The sequence below is a fragment of the Ambystoma mexicanum genome, chromosome 6p (genome assembly GCF_040938575.1).
Source record: "Ambystoma mexicanum isolate Mex_15411 chromosome 6p, UKY_AmexF1_1, whole genome shotgun sequence".
In the NCBI taxonomy this organism is placed as follows: domain Eukaryota; kingdom Metazoa; phylum Chordata; class Amphibia; order Caudata; family Ambystomatidae; genus Ambystoma; species Ambystoma mexicanum.
This window is the reverse complement of record NC_090935.1, coordinates 50,776,211-50,792,177: the sequence shown is the minus strand read 5'-3', so window position 1 is coordinate 50,792,177 and position 15,967 is coordinate 50,776,211. Positions and strand designations below refer to the sequence as shown.

Here is a 15,967-nt window from a genome sequence, read left to right as displayed (position 1 = left end):
TACTCACGCTACTCCTCATGTCGGAAAAAATACAATCTGAGGGTCCTACACGCGTGAGGGATCATGGGTACAGTGGACGTCACACTAGAGATAGTATTACTGGCACGCTCTGTGTCGACGCCCATTTTCGAGTTTCGAAAAACAAACTGTAATACTCCGCAACTTCCACTAGATGTCGGCCTATGCACAGCATGTGAATCTAAGCAGATACAAGCATCAGAAATATGATTACGGTGAGTAATGTATCCCATATGATTCACTGTAACTAAGCTTCGCATATTCTTGTAACTGCTGCGCCCTGATACCCTTGGGTCTGGTGCACATTACAAATAATTTTAAAAAGGGGGCGTACATACAGTGGTTTCCGCGGCTTCCAAGAGCGGAGGTCCAGGCAGCCTGACCATTCACCGTCCCAGCATCGGCGCAAACAACAATAAGAGGGGCGGGGGAGAGTAAGGGCTTTTTCCAGTCCCCCTCTGCCGCAGCAGCCTGAGAGGGAAAGCAGGCATGACACGCCCCTCCGGGTCCACGTGTCTCCAGTGGTGGGCAGGCTTGCTCTCCATGCACATTTTTGGTGCCAGAATTTCGCGGACCCCTGGTTCCTCTATGTAGTCTCCTCGGGGTACCACCTCCCTATCCCAGCCTCTCCTCCCTCCTCCCCTCCACTGCCACGGGTTGGGACAGCAAGTCTTTTTGGTGCAGATCTGGTCGCTTGTCGAGAGCCAGGCAGTGGAGGAAGTCCCAGCCTCCCAGAGAGGCTTGGGCTTTTACTCCAGGATTTTCGCCTTGCAGAAAAAGAACCAGACGGGCCTTAGAGTTGTGCTGGACCTTTCCACCCTCTCCCTACCCCTACAAAAATTCAAGATGGTTATGCCAGCTTTGATAGTGGAGACATTGTGCAAGGGAGACTGGATGTGCTCCCTGGATCTGAAGGATGCATACCTACACGTCCCGATATGGCAGCCTCATCATTCCTTTCTACGATTCAGGATCGGGGACTACCGTTTCCAATACAAGGTGCTCCCTTTCAGCCTCAACTCGGGCCCCCAGGGTCTTTACCAGGCTGATTAACACGGTGGCGGACTGTCTGAGGTCGCAAGGCCACTACATTAACCCGTACCTGGACGACTGGCTCGTCAATGCTACATCTTCGGAAGCAGTGCACCATACCTCCCACGCTCTTATGAACACACTGCACAAGCTGGGTTTTTCGCTCAACCTCGAAGTCACAGCTGCAGCCCGTGCAGACTCTGACCTTCTTGGACCTCATTTGGGACACGTGCTCTGAGAGTTTTTCCCTCGGAGGACAAGATCACGGCACGCAAGAGAGCCTCAGCACACTTCCTCAGCAGAGAAGTGACCTCGGCCTGGTGGTACCAACACATGCGGGGTCTCATGGCAGCAGTCCTCTTGGCCGTCCACCACACGAGGCTCAGGAAGATACAACTGCACTTTGCAGGATCTTGGAACCAGGAACGGGGCCATCAGTCAGAGATGATCAACGTTCCTCTGTCACAAGACCTCACATGGTAGTCAATGGACTGCAAGCTGCGGACGGACAAGCCTTTCCGGCAACCTACACCACAGGTCACCATCACCATGGACTCCTTTCTCTCGAGGGTTGGGGCGGCCACCCTGAAAAACCACTGCCTCCATGGCACCTGGACCCGGCAGGAGTACCACATCAATTGGCTGGAACTGAAGGCCATCTGGCTGGTGCTCAGGGCAAGGTCGTCCTCATTCAGACAGACAACTCGACCAGCATTTTCTACTTCAACAAGCAGGGAGATGCCAGATCCCCTCTACTGTGCAGGCTGGCAATCGGCATGTGGGAGTGGGCCCTGGAGAACAACATTTACCTCACGGCGGTCCACCTACCGGGGCAATCCAGCCTGGAGTCAGACAGGCTCAGCCGACTGGGAGCGGACATCTACGAGTGGCAGTTGAATGACCTAGTGCTGCAGGAGATCTTTTGCAAATGGGGTCACCCTCAGGTGGACTTCTTTGCCTCCAGGGACAACCCGAACTGCCAACTGTTCGCCTCCTGGCAGGGTCACGGTCCGGGCTCCCTGGGCGATGCCTTTCAGATATGCAAGATCAAGGAGTCTCGCCACCTCCGCATCATTCTTGGAAGCCTCCCATGCGCCTGCTGACAGACCCAGCACATCTTCTGGCACAGCAGGGGGGCAGGGTCATCCACCCCGCACCAAAGAAATTAGCCCTCACAGTGTGGTTCCTGAACAGGTTTCACTAGGACATCTCAGCCTCTATAAAGCTAATCTGGAGAACATACAGGACACCAGGAGCAAATCCACCAGGGCCAGGTATAAGAGCAAGTGATATATGATAAGGCATTTGTAATGCGCCTATACACAAGTGTTTCAAGGCGCGACGAGGCAGGGAGGGGGGAACAGAGGGAAGACCGACAACGATCCTACTAGGCCAGGTATCATCCAGATCGCGCAAGTGCATGGGTAGGGGGAAGGGAAAAGGGGAAAGGGAGGGGGGGAAAGTGCAGTACAGGGTAGGAAAAAAGATAAATAGGGCCAGCTGGTGGCAAGTGCAAGGTAAGTGCAGACAAGTGCTGGGAAGGGGGCTGTAGGGATACATAGACAGTCCTGCAGTGCAGGGGTTGCCAGGGAGGCAGTGCAAGTGGAGAGTGGCAGGGCCAAGGACCGAGATCAGTGAGAAAGTCCCAGTTGCGGATTCGGTGCAGTTTCAGTCCAGCATTAGCAGGGGAGAGGGGGAGAGAAAGCGGAGGCAAAGAGGAAGGTTTTGAGGTGCTTCCGGAAACGGAGATGGTTCTCAAGTTTCAGGGAGGCAGGAAGGCTGTTCCAGAGGGAAGCCCCTGCCGCAGAGAGAGATCTACCCCCAACTCGTTGCTTAGAGAAGCGGCTGACCCTGAGGGAGTTGGAGGCGGATGAGCGAAGAGCTCGAGAAGGAAGATATTTAGGAAGAGAGAGTTGAAGGTATTTAGGCCCCAGGCGGACTTGTGGTCAATGCAGAGGGTTTTGAACTTGATCCTCGCAGCAACTGGGAGCCAGTGTAGAGATTTCAGTCCTGGAGAGATACGGTCCCTGGGCTTGAGGCCAAGGACAAGTCTCGCAGTTCCTTGGCCTCCTTGGACCGGGTTCTGCCACTGGGCAGACTCTAAGGGCATTAACCCTCTGGCATGTTCCCTGGATGATGTACTCTCTTTCGGTGCATCTCACCCATTTAGGCGTGCAGGGGGACACTTGCTGCACTTACCTGGCAGCCATTAGAGTTTACAGAAACTCTGAGGAGGAGAGTTTTTCCTCCTCCAAACCGATTGTTTATTTGGTAATGCGCACCAAACCCGTAGGTAACCAGGCGCAGCAGATAAGAATACTTAAGACTTAGTTACAACATGCCATCAATACAGTGCAAACAAGACCAATACAAGTGGGTTACATTGAGGGATACACTGGGTTACATATATGCATTTAAGTGTGGTACAGTAGAGTAAGTGCATTCATGGTCAGGTATATGAATAGGTACATGTGTCCGAGAGTCATGGATCATTGGACCGCAGCCAGTTTAGGGAGTTAATTCTGAAACTAAGATGGGATTGATGAGTTCTAAGGCTCAGAGGGAGTGCATTCAAGTGTTGTGCAGCTTTCACTGGGCAACTGCCTCCTCCAGATTTTGTTAACTTGAACCTAGGTATCTCTAAGGAGAGTTGGTACTTGGATACTCTGGATGGACGAGTCAAGGTTTTTCTGGTCATTCTCTCTGTGAGGTATGGGGAAGCTGCGTTATTGAGGCATTTAACGATGAGTGATACAGTTTTAAGTAACATCCTATCACTTATCTTTAGCCAGTGGTGGTCTCTTCTGAGGTTAGAGTATGTTTTCTTTATTGGTTAGAATTAGGGCAGTTCTCAAGACGTAATTTTGAAGTATTTGTAATTTGTTGAGGATATTTTTGTTCCTTCCTAAGGTGCCTTCTGCATTCCATCTGAACGAGGAAATTGTGCTGCCCACGTTTTTTGCGAAGCCCAAAGATGAGGTGCAGAGAGTTTTGCTCTGCCTTGACGTCAGCCGTGCACTGAAATTCTACCTGGATAGGACGAAGAGCTTCCGGAAGTCGGACGCTCTATTCATCACCTTTTGAGGCTCAAGACCGGGGTATCGGGCATCCAAGGCCTCCATAGCCCAGTGGATGGTCTCTGCCATCAGAGAAGCCTACGAGGGACAGCATAAGCCACCCCCGTCCAACATGCATGCCCACGCGGTCAGAGCCAAGGCAACTGCCATCGCTTTCCAGCAGCATGTCCCCTGGCAAGTCCTAAGCGGGGCGGCCACATGGGCCACCCCTTCGGCTTTCTGCAAGCACTATGCTCTAGATCAGAGGCGGCTTTCGGACAGGCGGTTCTTAGGAACCTGTTTGCTTAAGGAGGGTCTCCTCTCCACCCTGGGACTACATTCAGTTGTAATCGCCCATTCAGTATGGGGGAAAGGGGACTAAGAGTATGTTAGTCACTACGGTGAGTAACTTATTATTTCTACAGTGGTTGTTGTCTGATGACTCACTGAAATGGTTTACATCCTTTTTGACTGGTCGGACTCAACAGGTCAAACTGGGATCGTTCAGTTCTGATTTGCTTCCAGTGAAATGTGGTGTGCCTCAGGGCCCTTCTCTCTCTCCACTGTTATTCAATACCTATAGCCGTCCCCTATTGGACATCTTCTCAGAGTTTGATCTGCATTCATATGTGGATGATCTGCAGATTGATGTCCGATTAAGAGAGCCAGTGGAAACTGTGGATCGAGTGTTTGCCTGTGCAAGTAAGATCAAAAATTGGATTCCAGCTAAAACAGATTATAATCTTTGGTTCTAACTCAAAACTTAGTAAAATCTCTTAGCATATGTCCTGTCCTGCACTTTTTGGGGCTCCCGCAACATTTGCATCTAAGGTAAAGAACCATGGGTGCATCTGGCAGGCAAATCTCTGCAATAATTTGCAGATAAATGAAAAGATAAAATCTGTGTATTATCACCTTAGATTGCTGAAACCCCTGCTGCCTCTTGTTTCAGAGACACATTGACCTTTCATTGTCGCCGCTCTGAAGCCCTGCTGCCTCTTGTTTCAGAGACACATTGACCTTTCATTGTCGCCGCTCTGAAACCCCTGCTGCCTCTTGTTTCAGAGACACATTGACCTTTCATTGTTGCCACTCTGAAGCCCCTGCTGCCTCTTGTTTCAGAGACACATTGACCTTTCATTGTTGCCGCTCTGAAGCCCTGCTGCCTCTTGTTTCAGAGACACATTGACCTTTCATTGTTGCCACTCTGAAGCCCTGCAGCCTCTTGTTTCAGAGACACATTGACCTTTCATTGTTGCCGCTCTGAAGCCCCTGCTGCCTCTTGTTTCAGAGAAACATTGACCTTTCATTGTTGCCGCTCTGAAGCCCCTGCTGCCTCTTGTTTCAGAGAAACATTGACCTTTCATTGTTGCCGCTCTGAAGCCCCTGCTGCCTCTTGTTTCAGAGAAACATTGACCTTTCATTGTTGCCGCTCTGAAGCCCCTGCTGCCTCTTGTTTCAGAGAAACATTGACCTTTCATTGTTGCCGCTCTGAAGCCCCTGCTGCCTCTTGTTTCAGAGAAACATTGACCTTTCATTGTTGCCGCTCTGAAGCCCCTGCTGCCTCTTGTTTCAGAGAAACATTGACCTTTCATTGTTGCCGCTCTGAAGCCCCTGCTGCCTCTTGTTTCAGAGAAACATTGACCTTTCATTGTTGCCGCTCTGAAGCCCCTGCTGCCTCTTGTTTCAGAGACACATTGACCTTTCATTGTTGCCACTCTGAAGCCCTGGTGCCTCTTGTTTCAGAGACACATTGACCTTTCATTGTTGCCGCTCTGAAGCCCCTGCTGCCTCTTGTTTCAGAGAAACATTGACCTTTCATTGTTGCCGCTCTGAAGCCCCTGCTGCCTCTTGTTTCAGAGAAACATTGACCTTTCATTGTTGCCGCTCTGAAGCCCCTGCTGCCTCTTGTTTCAGAGAAACATTGACCTTTCATTGTTGCCGCTTTAGTTAACTCTAGATTAGACTATTGCAATGCGCTGTAAATTGGCATCCCAAAAGGCCAAATACAGCGTTGACAGGTCACACAACACGCATCCGTCAGACTGATCTACTCTTTACCCAGACCCGCACATATTTCTCAGTTTAGGAAAAACCTTCACTGGTAATCGGGACATCAGAGAGTCCTTTTTAAGATACTCTGATCTTTAAATTCCGGGAAAGGACTGCTCCTTCATATTTTTCATCAAAGACCATTGTTTACCATCCTGACCGTTGTTTACTGTCATCAGGGCAACATTTGTTGGGAATTCCACTGTCCAGGTCGGTGTCCTGGTGTGAACGGATGCTTTTCATGTGCAGGACCTCGTGCTTGGAATTCCCTGCCATATGTACTGTGATAAATTGAAACACTCTGAGTTTAGAAAATAATTGAAAACCTTCCTTTTTGTAGAATGGTCCGTTAGGAAGAATTCTCATAAATGTGCTAATTCCATTTACCTTAGAGACCCCCAGCAACTTTGCTGGATTTTGAGGACTTGATTTTTTTACCTGGAGAGTGAGACTCCTTTTTCCCACTCATGTATTTTGATGCCAGTTTTACTCTTGTGTTCTTTGATTATGGAGTTTTAGAGAACTCCATAGGCGGCATCTTCATATGTCACACAGCACCCTCAGTGCAGTGACACAGGGAAGCTGTTTCGCTGTCCCAAGGTTTATATACCTTCTCTGGGATAAACTACTGTTTCCCAGAGAAAGTAAAGTGAAAGTGACTTTACTAGTCTTTCCAAATTCCTAGACCCAGCACACACATGCTGAAGGGGTTACCTAGTATCCCCTATGTCTAGAAACTAATGCAGCAGTCAAATGCTACCCTTTTCTCTCAATGGCTGGTGGTAGTGGTTTTACAAACTACCTACCATGATTTTAAGCGTTAAACAGTGGGGTGCCATTTTTTCAAGATGGCGTCTGAGCCTCCTTTGTTTAAACAAGTCCCGGTTGTCTTTTTTTGCCATTTCTTTTTGGAAAGTTCCTTCTAGAGTTTCTCTGCGCGCCAAACCAGGTTTGGTCCCTTTGATCCTACGCCTTTAGTGGGCTTCAGGACTGAAGACCGCCTCTGGCGCCAGAGTGTCTGAGGTGGGCAGGAAGTGAAGGAGGTGCCCAAAACTTCCTGTGCTTAGTCTCCTAGGAGACCCGAATGCACTCTGGTGTGATTGGCTGACTGACTGTCCGGAAAGGACTGCTGCCCAGCTGGGTGAGTTGCCGCTAGGCTGGAATGAATGGGAGAAAACTGTTTAAAGGGCGAGTCCCTTGGCTTGAAAGGCAGTCGACCACTGGAACGAAAGCACCAAAGACAAGCTGGAAGAGGACGGCTGCTGCAACTCCTGGACCGTTGGTTTGCCCGATGAAGCTCTGCTGCAGGTCCGAATTGCCAAGTTCATCTCGACAGAGAAGCCCTTCAAGGACGACTTCTCCCTTTGAGTTGGAGGGACCAATCAACTCGTAAGCCATCTGGATACCATTCTCGGAGCTGGTTATATTTTCCTCAAGAGTGCTGCTGGAAACCGAATAGCCAGAGAGAAGGACACCAGTTTGTGTGCTTGACGACAGATACCGGAATCAAAGATTTGCCAGTTTCCCAGCTTTGTGACGAGTCCTCCGACGTCCTCCCTCTTGTCCCACGACTGAGGCCCAGGAACAGGGATATCTGCAGGGCTGCACAGGAACAGAAGTCATCTGCTGCTCTTTTTCTTCAATCCAAAGGTACAGTAAAGTCTGAGAGAACTTACCTCTTATTGTAGAGTTGCTTGCATCTTCTACTACTCCCAAGCTTAAACAGCTTGTGGCCCTACATTGATTCTTCTTTTCTTCAAAGACTTCTAAAACATTGTGCAAAGACTTTTCTACTTACCTACCAGAAGTGCTTCAGCTCATATAAGCTTTTTCCCCCCATTGACTTTGGCTTAACCTATTACTGAATTCCTCTGCTTACAGGATCTAAATGCATTTGCTTGCTTAAGAATATTTGTGATCTTTTGTTTGTTCTAATAACATTTTCCTTTGACCAATTGCAAAGTGTTCTAAATCCAACGGTATGATATTAATGTCCCCAGCACCCTAACTATTGAAGTCACTGGAGGGTGTAGGTTATGACTGTGAGCCATTCCAAAAGGGTCTTTACTGATTTAGAAACTAAGAGTGTGTAGTTTTGAAGTGTATCGGTGTGTTACTTCTATATTGCTCCCTTCTGAAGAAGGCTTATTCTAACTGACTGATAAATACGATAATAATTGTTTATGCAAGAAACCTTGTGTGTAAGTGTTTATTTGAATACTTGTCACTGTAAATCTCTGGGTAACTCCCCTACAGCTCACATTGACCCCTCCTGAGATGAGCCTGGCTGCTCAACACGCTACCAACCTGTGTAGTACACGCTTATACCAAAGGTGAGTTCCTATTGCCAGAAGGTCAGGGTTGTTGTAGTGCACCCAAAGGGTACTCCATACAATCTTGCCTAACGCACATGCCACTCCAGATTCCCCAGTGGAAACATGGATAACGTTCTTCCATGCATGGGAGGGAATAACCACAGACCAGCGGGTGCTCAAGACCTTAGTCACTCTCGGTTACTGTATTGAGTTCAACTGACCACCTCGATACCGACCACCAACGTCCAGAAGATTGTCTCCCGAACATCTGAAGATCCTACTACAAGAGGTTGAGATCCTGCAAGAAAAAGGTGCGGTTAAAGTCGTCCCTGTCCTACAGGTAAACAAGGGTATTTATTCAGTGTACTTCCTTGTAGCCAAAAAGGATCTCGCCATGCGCCCTGTGCTAGACTTGCACCCAGCGAACAAATTTGTCAAACCACAAAAGTTTTGTATGACAACACTGCAAGAAGTAATCCCTCTGCTAAAACAGGGGTATTGCATGGCAACACTGGACATGAAAGATGCATACTTTCAAATTTCAATGCTGCCAGTGCACAGAAAATACCTAAGGTTAATTACAGAGGACAGACACTATCAGTTGAAGGTCCTTCCCTTCGGCATTGCCTCAGCCCCCAGGATATTTTCAAAGGTACTGGCGGTAGTAGCGGCACACCTGCGCAGGCAGTCCATTCCAGTCTATCCTTACCTCGACGACTGGCTAATAACAGGGGATTTGCACCGAACATGCCTACCAAGGACCTAAAAGACAGTAGATTTTCTCGCCAGTCTGGGATTCTCAATAAACGAGAAGATATCTAGCCTAGACCCCCAGCCAAGTCAAACAATTTATGGGAGCTCTAATTCGGCCAGAAGACGGCCTCGTCTTCTCCTCAAACGAGAGGGTTCAAACATGATGTTCCAGATACCTCACTATGTAGCCAGTCATGAGGTGACTGTATGCAAAGCTATGCGACTGTTAGGGATGATGGCTTCCTGCATTTACCTAGTCCCTCATGCACGTTTGTGCATGCTTCCCATTCAAGAGTGACTCAACAGCCAGTGGTGTCACGCCAGCGGACAATGGGAAGATCTAGTGGTTGTGTCGGCAGCCCCCGTTCTCTCTCTGCAGTGGTGTGCGAGGGAAAACCTCTTGTAGGGGGAAAACCTTCACCACCGCCACAGTAGAATCCACTCTCACTACGGATGCATGGATTTTTCACCCACCTCTGACGGGGTGGATGGCTCCCCTCATTCATCGCACGGCGCACATCGTTTGGTCCCCAGCAGTTGCGTCCCACCACTTTTCAAACACAGCTACAGGGGAAGACAGTACTGCTCCTCACGGACAGCACCAAGGCCATGTATTACCTGAACAAACAGGGGGGGCGGGGCCACACTCTCCGGGGCTATCCAAACTGTGCCAGTACAATTGGAAGTGGGCTCTCAAACACAGTATGTTCCTCCTGCCTCAACACGTTCCAGGGGAACTCAATCTTCTGACAGACGTGCTCAGCAGAGACTTCCCTCTACCCACAGAGTATGAATGGCAATTACACAAAGACAGAATCTCCAACATCTTTGCGGAATGGAGCTTCCCAGAGATTGACTTGTTCGCAACTCTGGAGAATGCCCAATGTGAAGATTACACCTCCAGGTACCCCAGAACCGCTCCAAGGGGAACAGTCTCTGGTTAACATGGTCAGGGAAATTTGTTTATGCAATGCTCCCCCCCAACCCCCCCCCCCCCACCTTCAACACCCGTTCTCAACAAAATAGTGCACAAGATGCACCAGGAGCCAGTCACAATGATTCTGGTAGCCAACCCTGGTTCTCCCTTCTGATGGCAATGTCAATCTCTCCTCCGATGAAGCTACCTTGCCCATACAACATGCTCTCGCAGGACAAGGAGGAAACACTCTACCCTTGCCCGCAAACCCTCAATTTAGCAGCCTGGCTCCTGGGGTCATAGTTTGGGTACGTCCAACTTCCTCCGAGATGTATGGATATTCTCAGAGGCAAGGAAGCCTAACACCAGACATTGCTATTCCAATAAATGTAAACTCTTCGTATCTGGTGCCATTCTAAGAGCATCAAACCCATTGGCTGCTCACCTACCCACATTGTCTTATACCCGACTCATCTACTGGACTCAGGTCTGGTTTTTAATTGTCTAGTGGTCCACCTAGCTACACTTTCAGCATACACTACATCCCAAAGGAAGGTTTTGTGGTGGAAGATCCCAGCAATCAAGGCATTTATGGAAGGGGTTAAGACGTTATCCCCCATTTCGAACCCAGCTCCCGGATGGTGGACCTAAATGTGGTATTAACTATGCTAATGGGATCTCCCTTTGAGCCGATGCATAAGGTTTGCCTCAAGGCTATCACAAGACTGCCTTCCTAGTGGCAGTCACTTCCATTAGAAGAATCAGTGAATTACAAGGCCTTTCCGTCCACGACCCATTTGTCACAATACTCAAAGATAAGGTGGTTTTGCGCACTCAAGCTAGATCTGTGCCAAAATTAATTTCAAAGTTCCATGTGAACCAATTAATAGCACTAACCACCTTCTTCCAGAACCCAACTAATATGGCAGAAAGACTCCTACACACACTTGATGCGCACAGGGCAGACCTATATTATCTGGAAAAGACAAAACCATTAAGAAAGACAAATCAGTTTTTCATTTCAGTGGCGGCTGGTAGAGAAGGGGGACCCTGTCTCGAAGTCAGTTATCTCAAAGTGGATTGTAAACTGCATCACACTCTTGCTAAGAGAGATGTGCCCTTCAAGCCTAGAGCGCACTCTGCTCGGGGCACTGGGGCTTCCATAGCATTCATTGCAAATGTTCCTCTCTGATCTATTTGCAAAGCAGCAACCTGGAGTTCTATCCACACCTTTACAAAACACTACTGCCTGGATACTCACGCTAGGTCACACTTTCAGGTGGGAGAAGCAGTACCAAAACATCTCTTTACTACTGTTCCTTCTCACACCCCACCTCCAACTATGGGTACTGCTCGCTAGTCTATGCACAGCCTGGGACTCTAAGCAGCTTCACAAGCATCAGAAGACTTGTATTATTTACCGTAATAGCATTTCTGATGATTGTATCTGCTTGGATTCACATGCACTCACCATTCCTCCCTGCTTAGTCTAAAGAACAGACACCTTAATATTCTCTATCTGTACTCACTCACGTTAGTCATAAGGCTCCCTCACAGCAGAAAAAACTCAACCAAGGGACCTCGACGCGTGAGAGATCTTGGGTACACTACACGTCACGTTGGGGATAGTGTTACAAGCACACCCATATCGACATCCCCTTTCGAGCCTCGAAAGACGAGATGCAATACTGCACGATTACCAATAGATGTCGGACTATATGCACAGCATGTGAATCTAAGCATTAGAAACGCTATAACGGTAGGTAATGCATATATAATATCTAAGGCGATTGTACGCCTCGTTCCCCTTACGTGACCAATCGCGCAGGGAAGGGAAACCGCGTTGTTCAGGATTCCCCCTTTGTTTTCCTGCTTGTTGTTGTTTGTTTGCTGATTTATTTCAACTTAATAAAGCTTGTTTCTTCTATCTGATCCGAGTTTTTGATTTTGGGAGATGTCAAGTGCCTCATTTGGAGTGCGATTTCTGTTCATATGTTTTTTTCTATATATGTTCTTTGTTTTCCTTCCTGATGTACTCACACCAATAAAGAAAATGTGTTGCCAGGAGTGCTGAGGAGTTTCTTTCCACTTTCTTTTGCTGCAAGGATACTGGTTCTCGATTGCAGCTGCTCTCTGGAGCTCTCTGGAGTGCATTCCACCTGCTGTCTTTTTTTTTAAAAGGCATTCTTTTCATATATATATATATATATCTCCATCCCTGGCACGTTCACTGTGATGATGTTGCTGCACAAAACAGCATTTATTCTGGCGACATTTTTGCAGGGATACTATCACATGGAATCTTGTAGACCTATGGCATGTTGAATATCATTTATGGTTCATTACATGGAAGCAGTTTGCGATATATAATGACTTGATTTGAGAGTGTTGGGAAAGAATTCTCTTTACTGCACCTTTCCTTGCATTTTAATGGACCTGTAACAATTTTGCTTTGATTTTTGATCCTGACTTAGACTTTGACAGTGCAGTGAAGCCTTAAGCTTCACTACACTCTTTTGCTCATCTGTTATGGGGAAACTGACACGTCTTTCAGGCTGTTAGTACTGGGAAACATTTCTTTCCCTTAGTCGTGTTACTTCGTTACTACTTTTAGTAATTTATCACTTGTGGTAACTTTTTATCATTGTACAATGCATCTTACAATGGGGTACACTTTTTTTCCCCCTAGACTAACACTCAAAGGCTTTTTGGTTACTCTAGGTGTGCTAAATGGACAGGCTGGTAGCAGCAGTGACATTCTACCATTTTTTGGTGCTTTTAGTTTTGCCTCATTGCGTTTACCGTGCAATCTCACCAGCGTTTCAAGAAAATGATTAAAACCTGGCTCTTTGACAAATTCGGCTAAGGTCCTAACTAATGCTGTCACTTCTCTGATTAAGTTGTAATTGACTATATGTATGTACCGGAACTCTAAGATTGTAACTAGTCAAGCATTGAAGTAACCAATGATACCTTTGGATTTGGGCATGTAACACATACAATAAATAAATAAAACTGTGGCTAGTGACGAAACATGGCCATGCCACGAGGTTTTACCCGTGTCCTTTGGCCATCTTGTCTTTTAGCAGGTGCAAATATAAAAATGTATCATATTACTCAAATAACCCTAAAAGTAACATTTATCCCATGCACATTAACTCCAATATATGTGTGCCAATTTGCAAAACCGCTGTCACCCCGGTGCCCAGTATAGTGCATGTAATTTTTTATTTTATATTATTGTGTTCTACAGTACAAAAGTACTTTTAACACATTATTTACAAAAATACAAAATTATTTTAACGGTTCAAGAACAATTCAGATTTCACATATCAAAAATGTGAATTTTAAAATCCATACAAACAAATTCAAACATACAAACATTTCATCCTACTATAAAAGTACTGCAGCGTTCTTTAAAAATTCTAAAACATGAATACTCAGACTTAGTTCGTTACAGTTCAAAATCCTCCTCCACAACTCCTCTTCGGAGAAAAAAACTAGCCCGAATAAAAAATTAGATCTTAAGTTTTCAAAATTGGGACAGACCACACACACATGCTTTAAAGTCTCAATCTTGCTTTTACAATGATGACAGTCTCTGGTCTCGTGGAATTTTAAGACGCCGGCACAGTACTTCATTAGTTAAAACCAAGTTCAGCCTAATTCTTAATACTTGGGTCCTAAAAGTTCTCGATGGGTGTTTTTTCAAATAAAGTGCTGGTATGTTAAAGCTTTTACAAGACCACACAAAGTGATCACCAAAGCATTTACAGTCCATAATCGTATTTCTCAAGTTTGACCAAACGTATCCGCACCATCTTGACTTGGCTACCTTTGGAGTCAGACCCAGTTCTTCGATAGATATATCTGCACGTTGAAGCATTAATTGGCAGCTCGTGACCCAATCCGTAAGGACCCTACAGCCCCCCTGTGACCTCACCCGATTTAACTGATCAAAAACTGAAGCTACAGGGGGGTTCAGAATGTAGCAGTGATTGCAGTAGTGGGAGCAGAAGATGTAGTCCCAGTGGGAACAAACAAAGCAATTGTTGGAGCGGTTGGTGAAGTCGTGGACACTAACAAGAGAAAGTGAAAGGTGGTGTAAGGGAAAAGACCAGAGAGGGAGGGAAGGAAGAGAGGGAAGGAAGAGAGGGAAGGAAGAGAGGGAAGGGAGAGAGGGAAGGGAGAGAGGGGATATAGGGAGGAGAGGGGAGGGAGAGGAGAGGGGAAAATCAATCTGCAAGGAACAGGATGTACACCGGGGGGAAAATCCTTTGCTACATATTGCAAGGATGGCCTCGAAACTGTAGCTTCTTGTCAGGAAAGGTTAGGGCATCCTCAGGTTCTGAGTGACATCAGACATTGGTACCTCTTCGCGCTTGTCTGGTCACGTGTTTGTTCACCATGAATCTGCTTCATTTTCCTTCTTTTCGTGTATTTGATTCTTTCTTAGCCTCGCCACCTGCCTGTGGCCTCCTCATCTCGACCTTCACTGGCTGGCTGCTGTGCTCTGAAGTTTCGATTCTTCGAAGTTGCCGCTGTCCTCCCTTCTTGGAGTTGACCTCGAATTCACAGGCATGAGCTGCTTTGTGCTCAGTTCCGATTCTGCTCTTTCCTTCTAGCTTTAGCTGGAATATGAATCTCGGCCTGGTTGGCCCCTTGCAGCCTGGGCTTAATTCTGCTCTTACAAAATGGAGTCGCACTTGTATAATGTGCTTCATTGAGGTAGATATATAATTGGCGCTTGCCGCTCTGTTCTTCTACTAAGCATTGTAAGCAGTACCGTTTCCTTAGCTTCTTGCGTTCCAAGCCTATTTACAGGCGTTGGTTGGTTGCATATTTCATCTCACTTCATGGTTACGTTTCTTTATATATCAACATCGTTTCTTCTTACAAGTCCATTACATCATTACTCTTCACATTTCATCCTTGTTTGTCATCTTTCGGTTGTCGTTTATGTTCATCTGTACGTCTGTCTGGGCCTTTGGGTCATCCCCACTTGCCTTCCATTAAGGCTCTTTGGGGACAGTTTGCAAGTAGTCTTAATTTTGTGTTAACTGCTGGTACGGTTATCTCAGTGGGTACCGGTCTGCCCATGGTTGTCTGGTTATAGTCACTTCAACAGGCATTGCTCTTCTGATGGGCACAGGGCAGAGTCCAAGTGCAGCTCTCTGTTGGTTTATTTGTTCCTCATACGTCACTTATCTTGGCGAGTATGTTCCTGGTACCTCAAAATGGGGGGCTGGAGTGCAGGCCGTATCTGGGACCTCGTCTACACATTCAAAGTCAACCCCAGCGGCAATATAAACATCAGAGAGACCGGCGTCACCAAACCTCAAGCCCATATCGGCAGAGGTGAGATATCTGGATGGAAAAAGTATGCCCCGCCGAACCGAGTCACTAACTACAACTCCCCTTCCGAATCAAGAGGGAAGCTCTGAGCATGGTGATTTTCTCAGCAGGCGTCACTGGTGCCTGTTAGACGAGGAGGCGAGCCGTGTTGCTGGGACACCAAATAGCTAATGTTAAGGAGATTTCAGTTGTATGCTTAATTCCCTCTCCTATTGAGACCCACAGCCATTTTTGCTAGATTTCTAAACCTTTTTCTCTCACTCCTGAATGAGGGGAGACTTTTTCCCCTAATTGATTCTCATTTGCTTTGACTTTTGGGAACTTTTTTTTATTTCACCTTTTTCTATGGAGCCTGCTTCCCTCCATATCTCTTAGAGGCATCAGTTACACTTTTGCAGCACGCGTCCCCCTCTGTGCAGTGTTTCTGGGGACCCTTTGGGTTCTCCTTTTTATTTGCTTTCATTTTCCCT

The 15,967-nt window shown here is 47.1% G+C and overlaps 1 protein-coding gene across 2 annotated transcripts in view; it reads left to right on the top strand.

Annotated features, from left to right (window-relative positions):
• Positions 1-15,967, top strand: part of TLN1 (talin 1) — a 1,223,782-nt gene that overhangs the window by 1,068,819 nt on the left and 138,996 nt on the right. The window lies entirely within an intron of this gene.